A 21,831-nucleotide genomic window follows, 5' to 3' on the forward strand; every position below is an offset into this window, starting at 1 on the left:
CTGAGCTCTCTGATACTGCTTACAGCAGCTTACTCCCTAAATGTCATTCATAAAAATTCTACTTTCAGCAGGTTTATTCCCTTCCTTTCTCTCTGTAACTCTTTTCTTAGCCCTAACACAATATGTGGAAATGGGTGCTCTCCACATATTTATTTGTTTGCTAGTTTCTGAATTGTCAGCATCCCTTCCCAATGTACTTACATTAGGAAAGATTTTCATGGATTTTAAGCAGGTATCTTCTAAATTGTTCATCACTGCAATTAGCAGTAGGGGAGAAAAACAAACCAATGAAAGCCCCCAGTGAAATTTAGCACTTTATTCCCCAGAGTAAAAGGAAAAGTGAATGGTAATTTGCTAACCATGGAGGAGAGTTAGAGGACACAGGAAGCCAGCTTTCCTTCCAGTGAACACAGTGACAGCTTTGCCTCTGGCTAGAAATAAGGAAACATTCAAACAAAACTTCTTCTCTTTATGTCTTTTTTCCCTGACAGTGATACCTTGCTCATGTTAGCCAAAAGCATTTATGAATTAGGTCAAATAATTTCAGCCAAAGGAGGATAAGATTGATAAGAATTTTGGAAAATCTTGAAATATTTCAGGTTCTCTTATCTGAATGACATTTCTTTTCAGTTCATTTCTAACTTTTCAAGGGAAAAGGCATATTCTTCTATAGAGGAGAAGCTTCTTTTTTCAACTAAGTGAACTATTTTGACAAATCAAGAGTGTATTGTACTTTCTCCTAAAATGAGGGGAGGGGAACCAGAGAAAGGGGAATTGGTTTCTGTAGAAGACAAATGTTAGTTCTGTTTTTTTCAACCTGAGAACTAATTTTCTCATTTCAGTACTTGCTGGAGGAGTGGGACAAGCATATATAGCCATGGAAAAAGTATTTGAAACACTAAATTATATGGTAATTTGACACAGTTTCTATCTGTAACCTTGAAAAATCTTATCACGAACAAACTGTTAAAATTAAATAAATAAGTGATGTCTTCCAACTACAGTTTGTCATATGGGATTGATCAGTGATCCACTGACATGCTGCAGTTACTGTTCAGTTTCTCTCTGAGCTAAAACGCACTGGGGAAAATTTTCAATGTCAAAGGGTGCAGGGGAGTATCCAGTTCACAAGCATGGCAAATGGCAGCCTGGGAGCTGATATGATCCCCCTTGAAATTAAACTCCTTTTTACATAGATCATCTTCAGTCAGCAGAATAGCTTGGCAAGGTGGTCCTTTGTACGGCCAGATCCTGTGCAATCCAGGCTTTTTCCATAAGAAGGCTCTGCACTGTCCTCCCATCAGTTTGTTCCTCATGGGAATGGTTCTCCTTTGTGGCTTTGTGAGACTGTAGGAATACTGACCCCTCCATGTGGCTGTGAAACACATCTCTGAACCCTCTGATTGTGAAAATGAGACCATTCTTTTCCATACTCAAAACTCATGTATCTGAGGACAGTCTGTGTGACAAATTTTCACCCGAGGTACTCCTCAGCCGGACTAAGAAGCTATAGCACTGTGCTCTACTTTCCTTTTGTTTATAGTGCTGCAGACTTTGGTTTCCTGTGCTGTGGGATTTGCTTTGCTCTATGTTAGCAGTATTTTATAGCCACTATCGTGTGGCAAAGCTGGCATGGAGGGTTTTGGATTTAGCATGTTTTTTTTAGTTTCTTCCACTTTTGGGATGACAGGTTGATAACCTTGGAAGTCCCTCCAGTTCAGTGGTCCCAAAATTCTGGGTTCCTTTCAAAATTGCCAACATATCAAACTTGCTGTGTCAAATTTCAAAATCATAGAACTGTTCAGGTTGGAAAAGACCTTTAAAATCATCAAGTCTAGACATTAACCTAGCAAAAAGCCAAGAGATCAGTCATGAGAGCAAGGATACAGAAGCTATTTCAGCCAAGTTTCCAACGTGTTGGCATCCAGTGGCTGTATGACAGAATCCCTGTCAACCCCTCCCTGCCAGTCCCACAGAGGTCTTTGCTCAGATGTGTCTCCCTAGAGGCAAAAATAAGGAGGAGGTTGACAGTGATGAAATGCAGGGAGCATCTATGGAAGAGCTGAGTGGCAGAGCAAGATTCATGTCTGCTGTTACATAGGGTGATGGGGGAGTAAACAAATGGGTAAGGGAGCAGAGCAGGGTGAAGGACATCTTGAGCACGGATGGGAGCGCGATCAGCAGACACGGCAACAAACCCGCGAGCAGGAGGGTTGTGGATTGGAAAAGAAATTATAAGGGGCAGAAATGAGCAAGGAGCTGCAGAGACTTAATTTCATGTCTTCCAGGAGCACTTCATAAACAGTGTAAATTTTATTGACCTGTCCACAAATCTTAAAGCATCTCTCAATTTTCATACTTATAAGGCACTGAGATCATTGGACCTGACCTCTTGAGTAGTACAGACTATTGAATTTTACCCTGTGATTATTGCATCAAGCTTTATGCTTTTCTGTCCAAGTTCCAGTTGTAAACTTGTTTTCAAAGCCTCCCCTTAGAGGCAACGCATTCCATTCTTCAGTCCCCTTTGAATTGTCTGTATTGTCTTTATCTCAGTGGGCTTTGTGTGGGCAAGACGGAGTGTTAGGGGCAAAATCAAAGGCTGGGAGAGTGAAACAAAAGCTAAGTACCATTTGATTAGTGCAAACCTGTTAATTGCTCAAGTTGGGAACACACTTTGTCAATAAAACACAAGAATAAAACAGCATCACTGTACCTACATAGCAATGCTTTGAATGGACAAGATCAATTCAATGTACTTTCTATCTAGTCTTAATTTAATTGATTCCTCTATTATTTCACTGTAAATAAAGTTGTGTGTTTTTTCTGTAATGTAAAAAAATGTTCATATGAAGTGAAATGAGAGTTATACATCAGCAAGGTTGCAGTATATTCTCAAAATGGTAGGAGGGGAGAGTAGTAAAAGAAGATAAGGAAAAATATATTCTCCATAAGTCTGTCAAAAGGGAGAGCATCTGTGCTTTAAAAATATATGGGAAGCTTCAAAAACTGCTTAAAGTACAAGCAAAGAGGAAAAATGAAAACTCTTTCACAGTCTAGGATTTGGACAATAGAAAATCTTTCAAGCTTTAGTTAGGAGTTTGGTGTTCAAATTAAAGGCCTGTAAAATATCTTGAAGGAAAGACAGACTTGTACTGTGAAAACAGCACACAAAATTTTTCAGACTTCCAATAAAGGATTTATGGGGTTTTTTACACATAGTGAGCAGACAGTTGCATGCTAAGGATGTGAATCTCCCAACACTTAAGCATCTACTTAGTTCTAAACATCCACAAAGTCCAGCTGAAATTGATGATCTGTACTTTCAAAGAGAATGAAGCAGCATAAACAAGCAGATGTCAGCTCTTCTGTGAGCAATCTTTGTATTATTGTCTCCTACACTCTTGTAACTTGGCTGAAAGAGCTGCCTTTAAAAAAGGCTGAGGATGGGAGCATGTTCTTCTGCAGCCCTCTGTGAAAGTGGTGCAAGTTCTCCTAAAGCTTTTCAGTAAAATCTGGCCATCTTCTGAACTGTTTTGTTCTGTTAAGTCTGTTGGTTTGGTAGGTTTTTGGTTTGTTGGGGTTTAAGTCACTGATTAGTTTTATTTGTTGTGTTGAAATTATACTTTGAAATGATTCCATGGTCCCTGCATCATTTATATATGTGTGGTTCAATCCTATATCAGCTGTGAAGCCCTAATAGATCTGAATAGTAAGAGCCTTTTTTTTTTTTTTTGCAGTGCACTTGCACAATATTCACTTGAAAGAGAATTCTGTGGTGTATTTGTAATGTGGACATGACCATAAGAATCATGAAGTAACATGAAGTAAATTTTCAGTTTGAAGAGCATATTTGTCAAATCCAGAAGTTTCACTTTTATAGCTTTTTTTTCTTTACTGTTTATTGTATTGAAAGATTTACAGCATGAGATCTTATTCTCCTTTATGCCTTGGTAATAAGTATTTCATTGCACATGTGTTTCTCTCACCAGCCTCGTTGATCAGTATGTTAGGGTGAACTCTTCCTCCTCCTCTTCTTCTCAGCAATGCACCCCAGTGCCCTCACCAGCATTTTTTATTTATTCAATGAATCCATGTATCAGACTGTTCTTTCTGTGGAGGGAAAGGGGCAAAGAGAGCACTGGTACTGATGGCAGCAGGTTGATTTAGCAGGAAAGGACAGGAGTGGCTGACCAGCACTGTATTTTCCACTAGCTGCATGTTGCAAAAGAGCTGAATGCTGTCCTCTTTCTGCATGGCTGCTGATGCTTACACCAGAGCTTGTATCAGCAGCAGCCCTTGAGTGCCACTCAGCTTGGCCAGCATGACATTTTTGGCATGTAATTAATTTTGACTGAAAGCTTTGACAAATAGAAACACTGAAATCATTTCAATGTCTCTTCAGAGAGCTCTCATTTTCAAATATTCTGAGTCAGGTGAGAACCAATTGAATGAAAAAACTCAGCAAGGCTAAAAGCTGCTTTGATTCAGAGCACAAAGTATGGGTTCCACCCTTCCCACTAAGATACTTGAAGAAACTCAGTGTTCCCTTCTCTGAGTCTTTGTGGAAATCTACATGGATTGGAAATGAGTGTGTGACACCAGTATCTTCTGAGGACCCAGGTCATCCTTCTGTGCATTGACCACAAAGTGGTGCAAGACCAGAGCTCTTTAGACACCACTCCTTGAATATTAGTTATGTCATTAAGTACTCCAGTGACTGTGTCTAGTGTACAGCAAGTAGTGGCAATACACATCATGGTCTGAAAGTTATTTCTGAAATACAGGCTTGTACCTGGATGAGTATTTTCTGAGAAATCGGGGTTGTTTTGCAAACTGTGTGCTGTTTCATGGTGTGATAAGTGGTTGACCAACTTCACTGACAACTTGAGCAAGAGGAGAGAACAGGGTAACTGGTGGATCTGTTGGTGCCACTCAATTGTGTGTATGTAGCTGGCTGGAAGAGTGTCCTGTCTCTCGTAGGTGTTAGCAATGCTTTTTGCAGGCATAACAGTCCAAATGCTCTCCAGGTGCTAAGGTCTATGCTGCTGTTAATAAAGCAATTCTCCCCTAGATGAGCATTTGATCTGAGCCAAGCACACCATAGCATGGTTACTCTCAGTTTGCTCGGTAAATCCATGTTTGCTTTTGCATACTACCAGTGCACTATTTACACAGAGAGTATTCACTGTGGGGCTTTCAGTACAGAAAATTTTCCCCAATACACGACAGACCACTCTTGCTAAATTCCATTGGTCCAGGCTGTAAAACCCCTACATCTACTGTTAAAATATGGGTTTGATGTGCCAGGTACCCACTGGCATTCAGAAGCCTCCAACGTATTATTATTATTGTTATTTGGAAGAGAGATGGTGAGCCTAATTATGCTTAATCACGACAACCGAGAAAGATATCAGTGGAGGGGCACATTTTACCCTAAAGTGCTATTTGAACTCTGTGGAAAATGTTGAATTACCCCTACAGCTATTGCCGATTAGCTACTTAATGAAGCATCTGCGACTGCTGGCATGTCCCAGCCATGTCACTGTGATGCTTGAAGGACGATGGAGATTAACTAAAAGATTGATCATGGTGATTTCTTATGTAGCAGCCAATCGAATCTTATAAGGGGCACTTGGGATTGAAACTTGCTTTGGAAAACATTATTTTGCTATAATATAAACAGTTTTTCTAAGACCTACTCTCTTAATATTTTTTTAAAAGGACCTGTTCCAGCCTCAGCAATGTAATCCCTTTACCACACTGAGAGTTTTTATTTGCAGCTACTATTTCTGCCTCATTTTTCCACTTGCTTCTGTACAAATACAGAACAACAGGACTAGGTGTGTGAATTTAGCTGAACAATAGGTAGAAATTCCATGCAGATCTAAATGCCACATCTTGTACATTAACGTAAGTAAATTTATAGCCCTGTATATCTTTATGCACCACATACAGAAAGGTATTGTTTAGACACATGCACATAGATTATATATTTAAGATTTTAAGTGTGCAAAATCCTTAGTTAATTAAAAAAATTAGAAGGAAAGCATGCACTCATGGATTTATTTTTGTGATGTATCAGATATTATTTTGCCATAATTCACAGCGGTGCCCTGCATATTCACTGTAATTTTAGCATTAAATGCTTTCAACATAAAGCTTATTGCACCTGGGAACAGCGGTGTTTAAATCAAGGCAATCTGTCATTTCCAGAAGAGCTGTTCTTGTGTTGAAATGGAGCCTGGCTCGTGTAGCAGCTGGACTGCCTGATACAGAGCGAGCTTAAGGCTGTGCTGGGCATTCCCCAGGCAGGAGTGAGGGTGTGTTCCCTTCAAACATTGCTATGGATCCCCACTCAGGGGAGAAGGTGTTGACGCATTTTCTGCTTTGAGGGTTTCCACTCTGCCAGTCTTACCGTTGGATTTAAAGATCCCATTTTGTTCCCAAATGAATGAGAATAGGCAATCAAAAAGATTTCTTGTGATTACCTGAGGCTCATGTTGCTATCAGGAGATCTGGTTTATTTGCTGCGCAGCTCCACCTGGTTGAGCAGCAACCCAGCAGTTTCCTGATATGGATATTCTCTAAGCTCCACCATGAGAACTTTGAGAGTATTGAGTTGGTGAAAACAAACAGGTTTTTTTGCTTAGATTATAAATCAGTCTTCTTCCTTTTGACTTGTCTTCTGTCTTACTCTGATAACTGTGATATATTGTGCTAATAATACATCAACAACTTAATCTCACATCAAAATTTCCTGCCTTTTACAGCATCTATATTTCTCTGGCAACAATCAGATGCCATAGCCCTGACTGGATATACTGAGGGTGCATGGGGGAGGGATTCAGCTGGGCTCAGGCTTTAGAGAGAAACTGAGAGTTTCTCCATCTGTGAGTCACTCTTGAAGCTTGAGAGAGCAGTCAAACTTGTTGAGGATGGACAAAAATGACCAAAGGTTTTGCGAGAAGAACACATCTCATGAGAATCTCATCTGGGACTTGCTCCATCTTGAACAAAGCAGGGTTTCTGTCTTTTATTTCCCTATCGTGTTCTCAGCTGGACCAGACAGGGTTAGCTTTTGTTTGGAAGTGTTCAAGGTACTGTGGGTGCTTCTCCTCATGGATGCTGCTGGAGTTGAGGGAAGGGCAAAAATGACAGGACCTAGGTTTCTCATTAGGAGTGCACCTGGATGTGTGTGATAGCTGGAGAGCTGGACATTTATATCCATAAATCTAGCAATCTAAATCTCTCAGGGAGAGGCTAGAAAGCAGAGCCTGCTCTGGGTATTTTTGAACACATGAGAAAAGTGTGTGTTTTTTGTGGACCATGATTCTATTGCTACAGACAGCACTGGCTGGAGTTGCAGTCAGATATATATTTTAAGGTGCATTTCAAGCTATCTTGCTTTTCATGTGTCTGAGATGGAAAGGTCAAAATTACCTTGAAAAATTGAAGTCTTTCTGTAAAAGAAATAGTCTCTACTGTAAAACAACTGAGTTGTCTTTGTTTGTTAAAATGCCAAAATGCCTGCTTAAAGAGGACTTTGTGCGGTTTATCATATTTTTGCTCACTGCTACTCAGGAAAGATTTGCATGATTTCTACAGAGTTGTCACTGGATGATTTAAATTCCAACAATTATTTTTAACTTTATGTATCGTGAGGGAAAAAACCCAACCTGAAATGTCAATATTTTTGTTGGTTGTCCTTGATTGTTCATTAAGACAAGAACATATCCTTATTATAAAAATCCAAATATGCCTTTCCTAGCTGAGTCATGGTGATGTCACTGCTCTCATCTTCCCTATGTTGACCTTCTTTCATGCATTAAGCCAATGTTGCTCTTCAAATAGGGTGTAAATCCTTTGTCATAGATCTCTTCATAGTTGGTCACTGTGGGTGCAGACTGTGACTGCCTTCTGTCTTTCCTCCTGGCATGAAATAAGGTTGCTCAGGACTGTGTGTTTAGGAGCTAAATAATGTGTGCTCATCTCAGGAAGTCTCTGGGCTCAGTTTATTTTTGGAATGATTGTTGGAGATAGAAAGTTTGGGAAAAGACAAATAAAGACGTACATGGCAGGAGAGTTAAGGCAGGCAATGTTGCCTCAGCCTTGAAACTTCAGTGGTGATTACAGACAATAATGTGCATCTTGGGGTCTGCATGGGGATCTGCACCTTCATCCAGATGAGGGAGGTGGAGCAGGGGCAGAGCAGGTCTCCAGCATCACTGTCCTTGATGTTGCCTCTTGAGGAACAGACACTGAGCCAGCTTTCTTAGTGCTGGATCCTCCTCCCAGCTGCTTCCTTGCTTGGCTTGGTCTGTGCTATCTCTGCCCAGACATCCTGGTTGTGTGGGGAAGAAACCATGCAGGCAAAGGCCTGGCCAAGCCACTGGACTGGGTGTGAGAGCTGGCTGACACCTGATTTGGCTGAGGCCAGCATTGGCAAGGAAAAGAAAGAACAAATTTTTCTTGCCTTCTACTGTTCTGTGCACATTGACCAAGACCATACAATGCCCATCGCATTTCTGTAATTTTTTATTTGTACCCTTTGCCATGCAAGCTCACAGGCACACTGACTCCATCTCTTCTCACAAGTGTTATGGCTCAAGTATTATGAGTTTTTTGGCATTTTCCATTTTCTGAGTGTCAGACAATGAGTAAAAAGAGATCCTGACATATCTGTAATTTAGCTGTCTTTTTGTTGCTTCTACCTGTTGCGAAAGGACATTTTGTAAGAAATACAGAAGACTGAGCTATCAACTAGATCCTACTTCCCCTTCAGACACAGCAAAAGATTTGTGTTTAAATCATCCAGGATTTTGAAAATTCAAGTCTAAATCCCTCATGCTGCTGAATTAACCTACCTTGATTATTCCCTATGTAGTACTTCTACTGTGTACTTTGCTGTGCCACACAGCCATTGTTATCCTTTACTCATCTGTGCTTTCTCATTGTATCACTCTCTTGCTGCTTATTTCATTCATAAAGATGAATGAGCAGCTTCCCCAGGCCAGTGGGAAGTCAAGATGTCAGTACCTGGAGGTTATATGGATGCAAACAGCTCTGAATCAATTGACTTCATCCTCACCTGCTCTTTGAGATTTGTCATAAGTAGCTACAGCTTTGTGTAATAGTAATGGGCTCTTATCTACTACAGATTGTTACCAGTGCCCTCACAGGACCCATTTGCTTTTAGAAAGCCATTCTAGGAATATCTCAGTTTTTCTGTTATTGCAGGTCTTATTTCTCTGTGAAATCACCACACTCAGGTCAGAGCTTTTAATTTCTAAGATATTCACATTTTCAGAGCAGAAAAAGAAATGCTGCTCAGTAACAGGCTGAATTACAAAGGTCTAAAGCTTCTCAAACTGCTCCTCAGCTCGTGATTGATGTGCAGATACAGCAATATAAAATTAGAGGGTATCCAGTGAAAAACAGTCATAAAAGGGAGCAAACAGGCTGAAATGTATTTAAGACTTATTTAAATAATAGCAGGAGCTCCTGCCTTAGTTCATGGAGCACTTAAGCTTGTGGCTAACTGTAAACACATAAAGTAGTGAGTTACTATGTCTGAGATACAACTGGAGAGCAGAGCCTACACTATAGCTTGTGTTTCACATGTTTGTGTGAGAAGATAGAGCACCCCTAAGAGCTGCACCTCTGTTGCATCTCCAGGCAGGTCCTCCTCAGCAAAGAGGGTTATGCTTAAATTAGATTCTTGGTTTTCAGCTCTTGGCCCAGAGCTCCCAGAAAGTAGACTTTGAGAAGAGGAAGAAAATAGTGTATTTTCCAGCAATTTACTTCAGTCTCAGTGGTTTGGTGGAATATTTGGTTTTGGGCAGCAGGGACCTTAGGGCCTGTGAAGTAATATTGTTAGTACCTGCACATCCATATTAAAAAACTTGTGTCTGTGCCTGCAGGTCCCTTTGGGGCTCCAGAGCCCACTCAAAATAAGAGCTGAGCTCGTGCCTGTGGCCTGTGTTTGCCTGCTGCTGCCGGTGTGGAGGTGTTGGCTGAGGCTTCCCCTGTTCCTTCCCTTTGTCTTGTGTGAGGAGGTTAAACACAAACACAATAAAAGTCTGGGCTAGGAATTTTCACTGTAGGTCAGAGAGACATTTTATTCATAGTAATTTCTTTATTTATATCATAAATCCTTCTCCCCTTTGTGTTCCTCAAAGAGATTAAAATTAAGGGCATCACCTCTGCCATCAAAACCTAGACCCCTGAGGCCAAGGAATGGTTTCACTGTTTCTGCAGGTTTCCTTACCCACCTATTCTTTGATCCTTCTAGTGCATTGACTGTCTTTACCTTTTAATTTGTATTTGTTGCAGCCTTAGTCTGTGGCTACAAATAATGATACCCTTCTCCTGTTTACCTTGTATTTACTAGCAGACAATGTGTGCTCAGCAAGGAAGGAGAAAAGTAGAGTGGAGTCAGTAATAACAGTAGAAAGGCAACAACATGGATAAAATCTTAATAAATTTTGCTGTTGTTTTTCGGAGCATGGCTGAGTCTGGTGCACTCCTTATTATGCTGACTCTTGGGAGCAGGGGATTTTGGAAGTGTCATGATTTTTTTTCAGGAATCTGTTTATTTTTGTACAGTTTATTTGTTGATTAATTTATGTAATGATTTAATTTTTTTGCCAGCAAAGCTGCATACCAATTTGTTTCTTAAAGACTTAAAACCAGAAGGTAAATAAAAACCAAACTGGATCCTTATTAAAATCTCAAGTAGGTTTTAACCTGTTGTAGAATTTTAGGGGGAGGGGAAGCTTTTCGTGTTCATTCTCAGATGTGTTGGACTCCTCAGAGTGAGGGACAGCAGGTCCACATCAACAGAAGAAGAGGATATTTATAAATTGTATCCTCTCCCTGCATTTATGTTTATGAGATTTTAAGAAATGGGTACAGTTCCTAGCAAAACATTTGTTTCTGCAACTACTGACCTAGACTGTCAGATTCTTCTGGATGAATTTGAGTTCCCTTCTGTCACAGCACTCTCATGCCTAAAATGACAGTGTGAAAAGTAAAGAGAGAAAGTGACAATGTACTAAATGTCACAGCTCCTCGTGAGTGGTGATTACCCCTGCATGTCACCCTCGTTGTGTCACACTGCCCGAGCTGTGCTGGGTGGGTGAAGGGTGTGTAGGCCCACTTTGTCCCTTCTTGTCACATGTCTGTGCTTCTTTCAGACCCCTGATCTTCCAAATCTTGTGCAAGTCAAGGGTGTAAGGAGAAAATGCCAAGCCATTGAATATGGGGGCTTTCCATCCCCCTTTTTTCCCTTCATGGCCAAGAAGGGTGAGCAGAATTACCCTGTTTATCCTTTGGGACCTGCTGAACAGTCAGCTGTAGAGGGTTTCAGATCAGAGCCATGCTATTCCTGGTCAATCTCAGACTAATACTGGCTCATCCTATCTCAAACCCAGCTTTTCTTCCTGCTCCACTTGCTTTTCCATTGCTGTTTATATAAGGGTTAAGTGCTTCCCTGCCTACCAGGCTGTATTTGCCCAGCTGCTCATGCATTTTTACACATCCCACAATCCTTCCCACTCTTTTGTCTGCAGGCTGGGAGAGGAAGTGGGAGTTGTGTCCTCTTTCCTGGTCCCCTGGCCTTGCTTCACACCTGGTCCCAGTGCAGCGTAACCAGTGCAGGTCTTCACTCCTTAAATGTGGTACGAGAGGTTAGGGACAGGTTCTGTGCTGAGAACAGCAGCACAAGGCCACCTTTGTGTCCCATCTCTTTCTCTCCTTTCCCTGGTGATCCACATCTATATCTATTTGCCTCCATGTTCCCAGTCTTTCCCAATCCATCTTTCTGACACAAATGCACTCTCCTATGATATAGCTGCTGTCTGGATAGCAGTTGTTTTTGTCTAAGCCTACAAAGCCAGCATGCTCGAGTGAAAGGATTGCTTTTTCCATAATAACTTGCAGTGACTCTTGAGTTGTTCTGGCCCCTCAGCTTCCAGAGGCTCCTTTGTGGCAGAGGACGGAGACTCCTGGGAAGCCTGTCCGTGCTGGCTCTCCCATGCTCCGGCTGTACAAAGAGCCGTGCCTGGAAGCAGCAGTGTCCTGGGGAGCAGCACTGTGTGCCCTCAGGGCCTCCACACCCTCCCCGCCAGGCCGCCATTCCCAGGGGCCCGGCGCATGGAGATGAGCCGAAGGGAAAAGCCCCTTGGGAACCATCTTTCCTTGTTCTGCTGCCATCTGCTTGGGGAGGTGATTGACAGCCACAGGGTGAAGGGCCAGGGTCTGTGCTAATTGTCTGAGGTGTTTGCTCAAACATGGCTGGAGAAGGAGGGGGTCCCAACAGGCAAGGGAAGAATGGGAACCTTTGTGAGGCCCGACATAGTAAATGCTACTTTTGTGAAGATTTAGGCTTGCTGAGGTCAGTTTTTAACAACTTGGGATGCTCCAGTCTTTTCCTCTTTCCTTTATCTCTAAAGGCTCCTCTTCCTTCTTTATTTCTGCTTCATCAACAAGCATTGTTTCAGTCAGGCTTGAATCCCCTTTCAGTAGCTTAGCTAAAGAAAAGACATCCCATCCTCCTAAACAAGACTCTTTTGGGACCTGCTATTTTTTTTTCTTTTCCGTCTCCTCGTCTCACACACTGTAAAGAATGCTTCAGTATTCTCAGAGGAATGGGAGCATTTGCATATTAATTTAATTGTGTGTGTTCATGCAAAACTACTCAACTCACAGCAAACTAGCCACAGTTATTAAAATTAATTTGCAAAGGAAGGGAGCTATTGTTTTTCAAGACAGGAGTTGTCAAAGCATATGTTTTTCTGTGTGCTAAAAACACCTTCCTAGTTGCTTCCTGCCTTTATAGGCACTAGAGCACAGCTGGAGAAACATAACAAAGTTCTTTGGAGAAAGTGGTATGTGGAGGAAGTTATACAGAGGCAAGAGCTGAGAGAAAATCCAAGTGTTTTTTAGTTGATCTCAGAGCAGGATCTCCCTCTATCAAACATCTTTGCTACTTGCTGAAAGGAGCAAAACAGCCCCGACTGCTTTTAACATCAGAGATCAACCCAGCTCAACTCCAGCAGCATATTTCCCCATAAAACTGCTTGTAGTGCTCTTGGATATATTTCCGTCTGCTTTGGGCATGTCTCTCAAAAGAAACCTGTGTAAAGCTTGGGGCTGTTGTGTTTGCAAGCCCAAGCACTGTCTGTGTGTGTATATATACAAGCAAGACAGTGGAACACATCATCCACAGAGGGAATTGCCAGGCTAGGGCTGGAAAGTTAGCTCATGCAGCATTTTGTGATCTGCAGCAAGAAAATTTTGTCAAGATCTCCTGGTGCTTTTCATTGGAAATACACTGTTAGACAGGAGGACCTTGTGTTGTCTCTGTATACACTCCTTTTGGTTTTGCTTTCCCTTTTTTATGCTTTTCAAGATGTAAAGTGTACATATTTTTAAGGTCTGTCATGATCAGCTAGAAGTCAATGTATATTGTTATTCAATATGTGCAAGTCTAAGTCCTAAATGTTTTCCCATGTGTATACTGGTTGGCACTTTATAATTTTAAATAATATTGCAGATTTGGCTACCAGCACACAGATGAGCACACAAAGCAGCAGAAGGTTTTCTGGGAATTTTGACAGTTCCATACATAATCCATGGATGTGACATGACCCATGTCTGGTCTTAAAATGTATTATCAGAACTATCACTGGAACAATATCCAAAGTAATTTAGCTTCAGACCATGCACAGGAGCATAATACGTAGGTGATTTTGCCACATTGCTTGTGCAACATTTGCTCCTGTGTCACTGATAATAAAACTGTCAGAACGACCTTGAAGAGGTAATAACTGCTCATTGATTTGGATGTAAAGCCTCCATAGTGTCTTTCCTACTGTGTGGTACTTGTTAAAGGAAAAAAAAATACAAAGCCAAATCTTGCTTGCACAATCTCTTTTAAAAGACATAGACATAGGGTTTATAGAGATGTAGTTATGTTTATTAACTGCACAGACCTCTAGAACCTCCCAGAGACTTTGAATTTCCTGGTCCTGGGAGAGGGGCACTCAAAAGCTGCATACACAGAAAATTCTGGTTTCTGTACTAGTCAGCCTGACAAAAAGCTGGGTGCTGAGCCAGTTTTGATGGAAATTTGTTTACTAGGGTGAGGTAATGAAAACCATCTTTTCAACTGATTGCTTTAGTTTTAGCAAATATCCAGATCCTTTTTATTGTGTCTGTCTTCCTCTTGAGAGTTAATTTCAGCTGCAAGCTCTGGATGTTTAAAGATAAACCTCCTTAAGTTGTTTGTTGCTTGATACTTTGGAAAATCTATTTACCGATTTATAAATATTAACATTGAGTTAAAAGGGGGGTTCAGGACTGCTGGCTTTGACAGTCAGGGCGTTTGTGGCTTGTCCCCAGTCTGGTACACATCATGTCTCTGACAGGCTGGGAAATCTGGTGGGTAATCTCAAACAGTGCCCACACTTAAGGAAGTCATCTCAGCAGTTCTAAACTAGAAGATTCGATTTCATGAACCTTCCATAGGGTGCAACAGTATAGTTTGTATTCTCTTCAGTAGCAGGTTTTTTGGTGAAGAAGAAAGTTTTGATCACCTACGGTGGAAGGACTTGGAGGTTTTAAGGGGAAAGGACAGGCAGTAGGAGTAATTGTGATCAGAAGCAACTCTGCTGTGGAATGAGAGCAAACTGAGAGCCCTTGCTGAGAGCAAGACTCAGCATGATGCTATTAGTTCTCGTCACTTGATTATGAATTATAAGCATCATTCCAACAATTTAGTGTACAGATCAAGTTTCTTTGGTTAGCAGGGAAAGCACATCTTGAGCCACACTATTCATGCTTGTGGCTGCTTTATATTTAGATACTGCTGTGCTATTTTGAAATTGCACATTCAAAGGATATTTTTTCAAAGTGGCAAGTTTAAGCTCTGCTTTCCCATTCCTGTTACTGCAGACATTATTTGATGAGAATTTTTTTTCAGTGAAGTGTGTTCATCTCTAAAAGAAAAGAGGCATGTATATTTTTAATTGATTTGCAAAAGACAGTGGCTTATATTAATTACTTGGAGGATTTCAGCTGAAATTTAACATTCAAAAGGGTACATGAGTCTAGGAACACATAGAAAATAGTATTTCATATGTACTGACCATACAGGCTTTTTAACCTTTCACATAAACTGATGCAAAATATAACTGTTTCTGGTTTCCAGCTTGCTGCATATTGCACTCATGAGTCAGAGTTGGGTTAATTAATTTGAATTAACTACAGGGATCCTTTCCATTGATTTTAGTGGACTGTGGATCATGCTGGTATATAATACAAATTGCTACTTCTCAATTAACCCCTCTACTCTTATCTGATCTCTTCAAGTTACTCACCAGGTGTGCAGGAGAATAGGGCCTGAAACCTTGGTCTTGTGTATCAGTGAATGTCATCAAGAGTAGGTTATCCAGCTGGTCTTTCTGCTGTCCTCCAGCCAAATTAGTGCCTGGGGTGGGGTTTTTTATGCTAATGAAAGAGAGCCAAGAGAAACAGAAAAAAAACTTGCTCTGTTGAAGGAGGTACCTCCCACTCTTCAGACAGACTCTTGATGCAGGAACTTGATTCAGAATTTGTTATCTTTGTCGAGGCAAGTCTGCTACCATCTTCTACCAAGCTTTCTTTTCTGGTAATTTTTAACAACCTGTAACACTTTATGTTTGCCAAGTTAGAATTTAGGGATCCAGAATAATGATGAGCAGGGCTAAGCGCTGTTCCAGAGAGTGCCTGATAGGATTTGAGTGAGGAAAGGTGGTCATCTTCCACCATCATACAAAGGATGCCTGATTCAGAGGTAGAGAATCTCAGAAGTCTTCTAGAGGTGAAATTGAAGATGCAGAAGACACTGACTAGGCAAACTTGGTGCACTCTTAATATACATGAACTGTCTTCAAAAGGATGCTTTTTGCTCTGATAAATTCTTTATCCATTTTACGAGACCAGAAATATATTGCATGCAAAAGGGCAATAAAATATAGCTATGACATCATATCCCAGCTATTGTCAAAGCTATCCATGCCAATGAGGTTACAGACTGAAATGTCTGAAGTCCAGTGGTTTCTGGAACAAACTTTTTCTGTAATTGCTAAGGAATTTTGGATGCTAAGCATGCCATTCTTATAGCCGTCACCAGGTTAGATCCTCACCGTCATCTTGGATGCATCTTGGGGAACTCTAAGACTCCAGGTTCCTGTGGAGTTTTGTTTGTCCACCTGTCATTGTACTTTCAAGTGGCAGTTGAGCTAAGATGGCACTCTTGCAATTTAATTATTTTGATCTTGAACCACAGAACTACCAAATTAAATTTTGAAAGTGGTAGTTAGACTCCTAAGCTGCATGGACATGCTGAAAATGCTGCCACTGATACGTCATGATGTCAGCACAGAACTGGAAAAATTCTCCTTAAAATGTAGGCATATGTACTGCAGGCTATTCAATTCCTTATGTCTTGGGAGATTGAGCTAAACTCCCCAAGTTAATGCATAGTAGGCACAATAGCAAAGATGCTTGCTTGCAGGAAAAAAAATCTTAAAAAGTAGATTTAGCCTGCTTTGCAATAAGGAAGCACAATAAATTACTGCAGCCATTTACCTGTGTACTTTTGCATCCATTCTCTTAACACAAATAATGCATTATTGATAACCCTACTTCAGCGAAAAAATTGATGTCATTCTCTTTTGTCAATTTCGTTTTTAATTAATGGTGGGTTTGAGAATGATGTTTAGAAACAGCTGCATGGTTTCAAAGCCAACTTTTGTGCATTTTTTCTCCATGATCTCAGAGTCACAGAGTGAAATTATCTGTAAGACATCAGACTAGGTGATCACAGGAGTCTTGTCTAGCCCTAAAATTGTCTTTGTGGGGTTAAATTATGCATCTTCTTCAGAGAAAGCATTATGGAGTCACATCATCACGCAGGTAAATTGCCATTCTGAGCATCACAGCAGTGTAGCCCAGCAGAGGAGCTGACCAGTGGGTTATCAGGCTGGCAGAGACCACATTCACTTCATGTGCCAGTTTTGTGCTCAGTGGTATCACTTATGTACCTCTTAGTTTCCTGCTGGGAATAAGAGAGTCAAAGGGTAGAAGGATAATTGAAGGAGGAACAATGGCATTTCTAATGAGAATACAAATCCTGTTATGCTCTAACTGGGCTAACCGGGCTGGGTCACTGTTTATCCAAGTACACAGACTCCCAGAAACCGCCAGGTTGGATCAAACCCAAAGCTCAGCTGGCTTCCAGCAGTGGGCAGAATCAGAAATACCAGTGGAAGGGTTAAGACCTGTGCTGTAAACAGATAAGAATGATGATCACAAACTCCCATGATCATCTACAGTGAGTTCTGCTGAGCTGTAATTGAACAATTTATCTCCTGGAGCACAACACTGGGTAATGGTTTCAAACTGTTTTCTGATGTTGATGGTAGATTTGGATAGTCTTGGTTTGCAGAAAAATGAGGAAATACATGAAGAGGACTTAACATGATGTACATTCAATACAATTCCACTGACTGGGCAGGTTGCTGTGCAAGAGTAGCGTGCCTGGAGTAAATAAAGTGGGAGGGCAAAGAGGGGGCACCAAGTATTGTGTCTTCACAGGGACTGCTCCTGAAGAGCACAATCTCAAGTAGAAAATGTTCAGTATTGCTGCTTTGCTAGTGACAATGAATAGATACTGTTGGAAGAGACTATATGGAAGATTTCCCCTGTATGTATAGGGATATGGGTATTCCTTGCACTACAGATGTTGGATACTGTCTTATAGCTTAAGTGAACATGTGCGTTAGATAGTGTTTATTCACAAGCTCTTTCATACCACAGTGAAAAGGAAATGCTTTAGCTGCTCAAAATATTATGCTAGTGATTTGAAAGCCAGGAAAATGCTGCTTGGTGAGTTGATTCTTTTTCTGCTTTGAAAAAGGGGCTCATTTCTTCGAAAAGCAGGGATAAAGTCAGCTCTTCAAGGTTTGAATCGATTATATCCACACACCAGAGGCACAAGGTGGGAAGGACAGGGGACAAAAATGCTTTTTTCTCTCCAAACAAAGCCAAGTGCTAAAATAAAATTGTAGACCTATTCTAAGGAAAATGTTCACCAAAGAAGTTTGGAAGCATGTGATACGATTAAGAAAAAACCAAATTCCTCAGTAAAAAGAGTTTATCACTGTAATGCCTTTCAGACAAGTATAACTTAGTGAACTAGCCTTGATGTGAGGTTGGGATAAGAGGTATTTACCTTAAGTGCCATAAACTTGCATGTGGAGAAGAAATAGTCATGCAATGGGAGATTTCCAGCACTTTTGTAATGCAGTGTTCAGAAGAACATAAGGAAATTCACAGCTCTGATAATTCCCCCATGCAGAAAATGCACACTTGACTCATCCATCCTATTTTACATTGTCTGAAAGAAAGCAACACTTTCATCTTGATAATATTAAAAATGTGGGATCTCTTGAAATGGCAGAAGCACATATAGATTGATCTAATACTGTTATTGTAACTGAAAAGACAAAATAATATTATATGTGTGCATTTTCATAAGGCTATGAAATGTTAAAAAAACAAGATTATTAAAACCTTGAAGAAATAACAGCCAAGGAGAGAGAAGAAAAACTGTTCTGCATGATATTGAGTTCAGGGCATACATTTCAGCAGTGTCGTGCTACATGATTCAAGTGCTAAACTAGTAAATGTTAATATAATATTAGGAAATTATAATGATGAATATAGCTGGATACCATCTGGTATTAACTCAGTTCCCAGGGCATTTAAAATTCTGATTGCACAGTTCTTTGTAGGATTACTGGGTTGGAAAGCTGTAGTGAGGAATGTTGTAATTTGTCTGGTGCTAGGATTACTGAAAAGTCAGCCAATGCTGATTTTTGATGGTAAATATCTTTTTTTTTTTTTTTAACCCTTCCTTTAAAGAAATAGCATATTTCAGGGAAAGAGTGGGTTGGTTTTTTTTCCCAGAAATCTTGGCGGGGAGGGATGTTGTGTTTTTATTTTTTGTTGACAGTTGGGTATCTTGGTTTTTGTTTTTGGGGGGTCTGTGTGCCTTTTTTAATGATGGTGCATTCTGGAAGCTGCAGCTCTGATGTCTCAGCCTCATTCTTTGTAATCTAAATTGGTTCCAAAAAGTCAGGCTGTGTCTACTGTGCTGCACCATCCTCAGACCTTGCAATGCAATGGGTTTTTCTCCCTCAGAGACAGAGCTCACCACATACATGGGGGAGAACCAGTATGTGAGAAACTCAAACTACTGTTTCTAACTAGACAACTTTCAGTTTTAGAGACAATTTTTCTAAGACTAAATTTGATTTGCATACCCCTAATAAACTTTTCTCAAAGATAAATAAAACACTTTTTCATTCATAAATTTCCTTTATTTTAAAGAAACTGCTGGAAAACATTGTATGTCTTAGGCAGTGAGAGAAGAGATAAAATCATAAGTAGTAGTTTGGTGAATATGAGTAGCCAAAATTTACGTCAACTGAATTTTTTAGGTTACTGAGAAATAACAGACCCAGAAGATACTGGAGTTGCAAGAAAAGTGTTAGGTTTGCTGTGCAGAAAGTCAACATAGCTCTAGTGCCTCAGTGCCCCATATATATTACGCCTTATTAAGATAAAATAAGATTTTAAAGCACATCTGCTAGCGATGTAAAATTTCAGACAATAAAAGATGTATCTGGTAGCTTGAGTGCAATTCTTCGTCCTTGAGTTTGTGTTTGAGATTTCCATCTGCAGATGTTGACAGTCTCTTTGAGAGCTATTCATTGTGGTTGCAAAACATATGTTTCTCTCTTAACCAATAACTTTCTGTGAGTGTTTTTAGGGGAGACTTCTCTGATTGTTTAAATTTGTCTTATTTTACATGGTTTTTCATTTCCATGCTGGCTCTCTCAAACTGTAATCTTTACATCTTTCCTGCCTATTACTGCCATAGAGAATTTACTGTGTCATTTTATTTATTTATTTATCATTTTATTTACATATTACTGAGTGAATCAGCTGTGAAATAGAAATTTTGTCCATCCTCAGACCTTTGAGATTCTTTGAGAACTTGTGATTTCACTGTTAATGTCAGGGGGTTTGTACCTTGTTTTGTCAGAAATTGATGCTATGATGAGAACAGGGTGGCTATGATGCAGAACAGCTCTCTCTTCTGATACTGTAAATGGCCACTGGAGTCCCAGCTGCCTTAATTAAGCCGATATGTGTGGTTCAGAGGGCTGGCAAGTGCTCCCACGATCCTCTTCTCAACAGTTACCTTCAGGCAAAATAAAGGTGCATCTCAGCTTCACATTGTTCTGATAAAACACAGACCTGAGATTTTTAGAAGCTGGTAGGGGATTGGAGGGCCTTTCTTCTTTAAAGGTACATCTCTAAATGCATCAGTGGGAGGAGGGCTTGAAATTTGGAAGTAGAAACTGAAAAACTTTGTGAATTTTTTTTAAATTAAGTCTTTGCCCTCTGTTTATTGTTCCCTGTACACAGAGATTTTCTGCTCTTACCCTTAAAGAACCTTTCATTAGCTCCCTTTGTGTATGCCTTTCAAGAATACACAGCAGAGGAAGAGCAGCCAAGGTGTGGGCATCACAGATGGGGCAAATGTCAAGATATGTTCCTCTGGAAAACATTTGAGTAAAAGGCTCAGGTGGTCCGACTGATTGACTTCCTCCAAGCCACTCCTTTAAGATCTCTCTGTTCTATGCCTCTTGCAGCACACAGTCCATCTGTCCCACTGGTTTTCCCTTGCAATTTATTTCTTTTTCTAGTCTGTGGTCTGTCCAGTGCAGGAACTCAGTTGTTTCCTGCCCACCCAGAGCCAGCCACCCTGGCTGCACGTGTGCTGCTGAATGTGTTATGTGCCAGCAGGTCAGATGCTGAAACACTGTAGTTCAAGATAACTCCTCACTGGGATCTCTGCTGGATCCTCACCACCACCATGACAATGAGACCGAGACAGGGTGCAGACAGGTTTTCCTGTACTGACTCCACCTGCAAGGCTCTGCCTGCTCTGTCCCCCAGGACAAAGGCATGTTGGTCAACTTATCTGTGGCAGACACTCAACAGAAAGGCTTTTTGGCAGTCTCTTTCACATGCTCTTGCCTGCTATGGCACATGTTCTCACTTTTTGTCCTAAGCATCCTTCTTCTGTACTGTGTAGCTTTAGAGACACGGGGTAGCTCAGCTATTTGATAAATTTCAGCATTTGTTTTAAACCCATTCCACTTAATGCCTAGGGTTTTTTTCCTGAGACACTGGTTTTCAAGGGCATTTAGGCACTTGTCTGTATTGCAGGTGGTTTTTCTATATCTTTTAGTGAAGCTAAAGTGACTGTGATTTGCCCTCCCTTCCTTCTGTCTCCACTGATCCCTTCTCAATCCTAATGCTTTTGCTTTCCTACGGAGAAGTGATAAATGGCCCAGAGTGGAGTTTGATGAGGTCAGATGTTACTGTCAGCTGTAAATCCTTCCTGCTTGTTGGTTCAGCAGCAGTCTCTGGCCTTGGACTTTTATGGGTCTCCCAGTGGAGGAGGGACAGGAGTGGTGTCACTGTCAGCACACCAGAGTGATTTGCAGGCGGGTTTTATTGGAAAGCTTCATGCACATGGAGAAACTCCTGTTCCCCAGGAACAGAAAGAAATCTTCTAATCAGCAATTTGTTCCTGTAGGTAGAGCTCTCCTGCTTATGCAGCACAGGCCTGCCTGCTCCTCATGGGCAAAAAGTCAAGCAGTGCCTCAGGATGAAATGATCTCACATCACAGACAGCTGAGATAC

Source organism: Molothrus ater, chromosome 4 (assembly GCF_012460135.2).
Source record: "Molothrus ater isolate BHLD 08-10-18 breed brown headed cowbird chromosome 4, BPBGC_Mater_1.1, whole genome shotgun sequence".
Classification (NCBI taxonomy): domain Eukaryota; kingdom Metazoa; phylum Chordata; class Aves; order Passeriformes; family Icteridae; genus Molothrus; species Molothrus ater.